Raw genomic sequence first — 8226 nt, 5'->3', positions numbered from 1 at the left:
AGTGTGTGACAGTGTGTGTTTAAACATTTATCATCGTGTAAGGCCCAATTTTTCAACAAATACTCCATTATGGCTTTCCACTACTGCTTATGAGGCCTAAACCGGGTCTCATAAGAGCTGCTATAGGTTAAAGGTCAGGCTGAGTAAATGGAAGTCAATGAAAAGTTCTCATAAATATAGACATGCACTGTATTGCACATTTCTGTTCTATTGATGGAAACAAGAAGCAGGGAGGAGCTTTATGGTTTTATTTCAGTGTTATAAGTAAAATTTAATGCATTCAAATCATGTTGTTATGATATTAAAGTATTTTTGTAGATATTCTTAGGTTTCACAAAATAATTAACATAAAAAACTACAAAAACTCCTGAGAGTCAGAAGTTTAACGATATATCAAACTTAAAAAAGAGTATTGGTATCTGTATCGATGTTGGCAAAACCAACCTTTTGTTCACTTGATATCAGATTGATACCAAAAAATACACATCACACATTTCTATTGATCGAAACCAGAAGCAGGGAGGAGCTTTATTGTTTTATTTCCACAAGTGAAATTTAACACAGATTGTGTTCCTCATTTTTTGTTACAATTTAATGTTTCAGATCATCAAACACATTTTAAAATCACAAAAAAAACATGTGACAAAATGTAGAAATCAGCTTTCAAAGGAAGAGAAAAAACATCCAAGCCCACCTGTCCCTGTGTGAAAACGTTATACTGGGCGACCAGCAGAGGTTAATCACAACAAGGAGTCTCCGTCACAAACTGTAATCTTCATTCTAAATGCCGTTTTGATTTAATGAAGTAAATTATGGAAGAGAGACACCAACATGAGACATCCTTTCATACATGTGATCAACTTCTCTACACCTGAAATGCCAAAATAGCAAAACGGATAAATATTTTTTCACACAGGTTTGGAAAGATTTTTTTCTTTTAATAAATTAAACCACCATCAAAAATGTATTTTTTATATTTACTCAGGTTGTCTCTTTCTGATATGCAGTTGTATTTGTCTGAAACAATTTAAAGTGGAAAAATTGATCTGGAATAGAGCAAATAGTTTTTCATAAAAAATGGTGAAAAGGAGGATTTTCCCGAGGATTTGGGGCGTCTTGGAAAGTCTCCATTTCTAGATGTTAATATCACTTTATTAGCATCTTATTTTGAGTTGATGTTTCTCTGCTGCTCAAACTTTCCCTCCTTAGTCACAAAGCCAGTGAAAGGATAAGTGGCAGGCTGCTGCAGTGGCTAACTGCTCGTTGATGTAACATCATTGCTGATGCTACTAAAGTAAACTCTTGTCAGAAAGTTTGGTAAAAATCTGCTGACTCAGTATATCAGTTAGTTTAGCAGGAAAACAGAAACAAAATGTGGAGGTAAGACATTATTTGAAAGCCGCAGATAGAGCAATAATATAGAAACAGTGGCTTTTCTTTTAGATTAGAAGATAAATAATAATGATCTTGATCTTGTTGTGTCTTAAATTTAAGTTAATGGATAATAAAAAACACAATACATTTCATAACAGAACCACTGTCTTAAATGTAAACTAATCAGAATCATTCAGAGGAAGTGATAAAAATGGATCCAGGCATTGAGACTCGGCGTCGATTCCAGGGCCCTCAGCTTAACAATGACAGAAATGTTGTAATTAAGAGGAGACATATATTTGATAATAAAGATAAAAGATAATGGGAAGAAATTGTCTTTCTTCAGTACAAATGCTGGCTCAGCTCCTTTGGACAAACAACAGAGGTACAAATCTAACTTAATTTGATGCTCGCCTGGCCTTTATGCCGACTCATTAGTTATGTTCTTGTCTATGCATAAGTGCCAATTTTTGCCAATACAGTAAAGAATGGAAATATTAGGATGTCGTGCACTGATATAGTTCTGCGCAAGACATAACAAAACTACAATATCCCTCTTTCTTGAAGGGTATGTATGAGGCCAAATTCAAATTTTTGTACATTTTATACTTCCATTTGCTTCTACAAACAATCCAAACGCAGTTTTTGACAACAAGTTAGTGTTTCTTGGTGTCTGGAAAATGAGACGTTTAAAAAAACCTCCAGAATTTACAGTCACAGATCAGCAGGTACCGACCCTGACATAGCAACCTGACCGAAGTCCAGCCCCTCACCTGGCAAACCAAGCAGAGCTCCAGCACATTTGGTCAGCTGGTTTTACTGCTGTATGCGCTGTACAATGGCTGCTGGAAAAGACAAGGGTTTTGTTGAAACCACTTGCTGCATTCTTGTTGGTTTTGCAGGAGACTCCACTTGTGCTTTTCAAAGACGTATTTAATATATGCGTTTTCACATATTGATGTGTCACATTGATAAGTCTAGGCATCCTTCACTCCACCATACAAAGTTCTCTGCTATGTTTTATCTGATTAATGGTGAGAAAGAAGCAGCTTTCCAGATTCTGATAAGTTTAATATTTTTCCATAAATGGCTGAATAGTTCACATTGAAATGAAACAACTTTTATTTCCACAAGAAACTCATGATAAAATCGAAACTCATGATTAAATCACCTTATATTGAGGAACAAAAAAAAGTACATTTTTATTTTGCAAGATTTAAAAAAGTTTTAATAAGAATTAACTGGGACTTTATAAACTTAGCAATTAGATTTTTTTGGAGTCCAAATAATTGGGGAGCAAAAACACAACTGTCCCTGTGAGCAGATTCTTCGCTTGCGTCGCTGCAAGCATGTGAGATTATGTACCAAAACTAATTTTTTCCTCATTATCTTATTGGAAGTTGTAGACACAGCTAATCCTAGAATAATGCTGCGAGCAATAAGCTAAAAAAAAAAAAAAAAAATGGTTTCTTATCAGTCAGTTTGCTATTTTTTCAGCACTGACATCTGAACTTCAGAAACAAACCTGGTATTTTCTTTGCAGCTCAAACATCAGCGTTACTGGCCTTAACTTAAAGTATGCATGATGGGTTTTTTCTCGAGAATGCTCTTCGCCCTCTGCATATTTACTTCAACTACAAATTGGTTGAATGTGTCAGGAAGTGGTGCGTTGAATTGTCTATTCTGAGTCAGCCCAGGTGGTCTCCGCTGTGTGCTTATTTTACATGTCATCCAGCGTGCTTTTACAGATCATTGTTTGCAAATGGAATGAGCCTCCTTCTGTGTACTTGTCATTTGTGCTCTGAGAAGCTCTTCTCTGGTGCTCAGCAAGAATTTAAAAAGAGAGGCAATTACTGGTAGCAGGAAGCACAGGGGAACAAGCAAGGAAGTCTGAGGAAGTTATTTAGACACAAAGAGAGGGATGGGCAACCGGTGAAAAGGAAAAACAGAACATATTGAAGAGGAATAATTATTTGGCTTTTTACTTTTTTTAAGTGAAAGATCCATATATTAGAAGAAAAAGAATAAGATTTAAAAAGTTACATGTAGTTTAATCAAATTTTTTATACACCGTCAGCTCACAGAAAATTAGGCTGAAATCTCTAATCCACATGTGTCAAACTCAAGGCCCGCGGGCCACATGTGGCCCGCCACGTCATTTTATGTGGCCCGCCCCAGCATTTTATAGGCCAATGATTTACTTAAAATAGGTTTTGAGCACAAATTGACTACAAACTACATCTCCCACAATGCATTCCGATTTTTACCAGCCAACATTACGGCTTCTCGCCACTAGAGAGCAGCAGAGTCACCTTAAGCTGCTTATTGATTTTCCCAGCGAATAAAACTGAGACATCGACAAGCTAACATCAAAACGTCCGAGAAAAGAAACATCGATTTACAAGTAAGACTGTGAATGAAGATGTGTGTGAGTTGGTGTCAGGCACATAAAAAAAAAAAAAAAAAAAAAAAAAAAAAATCGGTCATGTACTATTTTTATCCGTGAAATTACAATCATATTAACATCGGCTATTTAGTCGCATTTTATGCGGTTTAGTTAATATTCACCAGATCCCATCACCAATTAAGCAGATAAATGTATCCACATCCAAACGACTTCACATTTCTAATTCTTCGCAGCGGCGGAGCCGCGTCCGCAGTGGTTGAGCTGCGGACTGCGCATGTTACAGTCTGATTAACTTTTGCATCGTCATTTATTTCCTCCAGATAAACTGCCGGCTCCTCAAATGGATTAACACAACGTTGATTTCTCTTTAGTTTTCTCTGGTCTGTAATGGAGACTTGAATTTTCAACCAAAAGTTTGTAATGCGCTTCCTAACCATTCTTTATTTGTAAGAATTGATTTTACTTTTTAGCCAAGTCTCTGTAGAACCATTTGTCTCTGCTAATGAAATCTGCAATATATTTTTTGATCCCAGGCTTAGTTTATGGACTGAACAGACAGACAGAAACAGTCACCATTATACATTTTGAACTGTTGAATTTATTTTTGAACCATTTTTAAATGTTGATTTTGTTTTCCAACCATTTTTAATTTTAAAGTGTTGATTTTATTTTTGAACCATTTTTTTAATTGCAAAGTGTTGATTTTATTTTTGAACCCTTTTTTTAATTGCAAAGTGTTAATTTTATTTTTGAACCCTTTTTTTAATTGCAAAGTGTTGATTTTATTTTTGAAACCTTATTTATTGTAAAGTGTTGATTTTATTTTGAAGTGTTAATTTTATTTTTGAAACCTTTATTTTGAAGTGTTGATTTTATTTTTGAACCCTTTATTTTGAAGTGTTGATTTTATGTTGGAACCCTTTGTTTTGAAGTGTTGATTTTATGTTTGAACCCTTGTCTGAAAGACCTTACACACATGAATTGCCCCATGCGGGGTTTGAACCGACGACCTCAGGATTACCGGTAAGGTGCTCTAACCTGCTGAGCTAAGTCACCTACCTTACAAACTGTTGAGTTTCCATGGATTTAAGAAGAACCTACATGATCTTACCACAACGTAGATTTGATAAAAGTGCTTATATTCCAATGTTTTTCAAAACAACATACATAATATTTTATTTTCCAGAAATTTTGTATTTTGAAGTGTTGATTGTATTTCACAGATATTTTTTATTTTAATGTGTTAATTTTATTTTTGAACCATCTTTTATTTGTAAGTATTGATTTTATTTTTTAGCCATTTAGCCAAGTCTCTGTAGAACCATTTCTAAGCCTACATTGAAGTCGATTGGCAAATGAACCATCACCAAAGAGGAAGGCTCTTGTTGTCTCACTGCACCCCAAGAGATGCATAACCGACAAAAACCATTCCTGTCTGGTTTTGAACCAGAGACCTTTGGTGTGTAAAGCAAACATGATATCCACTACACTACAGGAACTGAACTTCTCTGCTTTGTTTCAGTTTGAGGACCCAAAGTTGGTGATGTTTTTTATTTTAATGTGTCAATGTATTGAAGATGTCATTTAATGACATCTTCAATACATTTTTTGATCCCAGGCTTAGTTTATGGACTGTAATGTGAAATTAGGCACAAGTATAAGTTTGTTCACCAAGTTACTGTGCTCTCTGAGAGGATCTGTAAGTATTTGACATTGTTCCATGCCCATTGTTGACATTAGTCTCTAACAAAATGTGGATCATCTACCAGGAGCACTGGAAAGAGCATGAGTTTCTGTAGTGTAGTGGTTATCATGTTTGCTTTACACGCCAAAGGTCTCTGGTTCAAAACCAGACAGAAACAGATTTTGCATGTTCTATTCATCACAGGTGTTTACTAAAGGTCAACAAGGGATCTGTGGTGTCATGGTCTGTACTCTGAATCCAGGCATCTGAGTGCAAAGCCTCAGTTGAAATTTTCATGTTGCATCTCACATCACCAACTTTGGGTCCTCAAACTGAAACAAAGGAGAGAAGTTCAGTTCTTGTAGTGTAGTGGTTATCATGTTTGCTTTACACGCCAAAGGTCTCTGGTTCAAAACCAGACAGAAACAGATTTTGCATGTTCTATTCATCACAGGTGTTTACTAAAGGTCAACAAGTGTTCTGTGGTGTCATGGTCTGTATTTTGAATCCAGGCATCTGAGTGCAAGCCTCAGTTGAAATTTTCATGTTGCATCTCACATCACCAACTTTAGAACCTCAAACTGAAACAAAGCAGAGAAGTTCAGTTCCTGTAGTGTAGTGGATATCATGTTTGCTTTACACGCCAAAGGTCTCTGGTTCAAAACCAGACAGGAATGGTTTTTGTCGGTTATGCATCTCTTGGGGTGCAGTGAGACAAGAGCCTTCCTCTTTTGTGATGGTTCATTTGCCAATCGACTTCAATGTTGGCTTCTTTGAAATCGAAGCTACTTTACTTCAATTACCAATTGGCAGTTCTATGGCGTAATGCATATGTGTCTACATCTACATTTTTCTCATAGTGACAAAAACCACCCCAATAACTTTTAATAAATTAAATTAAGCGACTTCACTTAAATTAGCATCACTTCACTCGCTGGGGTCTGAACGCACTTCCTCCTGGTTCCCATCTGGAGAAAAATCTGCGCTAATTCATCAGTCAAAACAGATCAACTGAACTCTGAGTGTTTTACCCTGAGCTTACCCTGAACTCTGAGTGTTTTTGGTCTGGTGTGCACTTTTACCAGGATTTTTATTTTTTTGTTTTGCGTGGTTTCGCTTCTCCGAAACGGACAGATGTTACGTCTGCAGCTCCTCCAGACGCTCCAAAGCGTCCGGTCCATAACTCTTCAACACGCTGTCAGCTCCACTCAGAAAGACGCATTTAGTTCAGAGACCATGAGATGATATTCAGAAAGGATTTTTAAATTAATTGATTTCAGTTGCCTCTGAGACTAAATCTTTGCATAAAGTCTATAATGTCTGCCCATGTGACTTGTTTTTATTAATTGTTTGCTCACCTTTAAATATTTAAATATTGTAATTTTTAAACTGAGCAGTAATTTTACATCCATGGAAACTCAAATGTAATATTTAAAACTTCAATACATAAAATCAGTTATTTAACAATATGAGGTGGTGTTTAATTTATTTTTAACATTGTATTTTCATACATTTATGCTAGGGCTGCCCAAGTAGTTTTCCAGATCTACCATCTGCAGCTTTAGATGGATTCCTTCTCTAACACACCTGGACCATTGACTCATTATAAGCCTCTGAATGAGGGAAGTCAACCTTTTGTCTGGGGTGTTTTAGCAGGGATGCCCTCCTGATCTGCACCGTCAATGTGGCCCGTTGAGGGGGGCCAATATGCTGAAGTGGCCCTCGGTGAAACTGAGTTTGACACCCCTGCTCTAATCTAATCTCGAATCTGTATGTACAGCTCTAGAAAAAAAATGTAATTAAAAATATCAGTTTCTCTTATTTTACTTTTATGTTTGAGTAAAATGAATATTTGTTCTTTTATTCTATGAACTACTGACAACGTGTCTCTGAAATTCCAAGCACAAATTTAGTATTTATTTGCAGAAAATGAGAAATGGTCAAAATAATGAAAACAATTAGAGCTTTCAGACCTCAAATAATAATAAAACAGGTTCATATTCACTCGGAAACAACAGGAAGAGTTCAGAAATCAATACCTGGTGGAATAACCAGAAGGTTTTCAATGGAGTTCGGCGCAGTGTTAGTAGATGTTTCTTTTTGTTTTGTTTTGATTTGTTTTTCTTTAGGAGTGGTAATGCTAAAAGTGGAAATCCACTGAGAATTATTTCTGTAAATATCATTTATAATGGAAGATGATAGAGACATGTATTCATGTTTGTCCCTACGGGGACAGGTCAGGGGAAAGCGTACATGGGGAGTGGGTAGTTAGGGCACCTTGAGGTCACCTGTTCATCACAGAACCAAAGAAACCCTCCAGTGAAATCAATTATTTAGCTAGATTTAGCAGGAGACTGGGCTACACAGCCTCTGGGTGTTTCAGCTTCTGCTGTAGCTTGGGAACATTTGAAAAACATATTAAATTGGAGAGGTCATCACTTTTACCTGCTGAGCTGTTTAGTAGAAAGTTCCCATGGAGCCTAGCTCACAACGAGTTTGCATGCATTGTTTTTTTTTGACACTTTGTCACAATTAAAGATGTTGTGAAACAAAATTGCACGTATGCATTTTTATTAATATTGCTATTTAAACAAAAAGGGTCATTTTTACACCAATATCTACACCAGGTCATGATAAATGACAACTTTAGTTTATAAATTCTATCAGCGACACGCTGGCGAAGCAAAGATTATAAATCTTTAGCCAGAAACTCCCAAAATCCTCTCACTGCAAACTTGACCTTATAAAAGCCTTTCAGTGC

The sequence above is a fragment of the Poecilia mexicana genome, unplaced genomic scaffold (assembly GCF_051168715.1).
Source record: "Poecilia mexicana isolate PSO_F unplaced genomic scaffold, ASM5116871v1 scaffold_1, whole genome shotgun sequence".
In the NCBI taxonomy this organism is placed as follows: domain Eukaryota; kingdom Metazoa; phylum Chordata; class Actinopteri; order Cyprinodontiformes; family Poeciliidae; genus Poecilia; species Poecilia mexicana.
The sequence above is the reverse complement of the archived record's forward strand: the minus strand, read 5'-3'. Positions refer to the sequence as shown.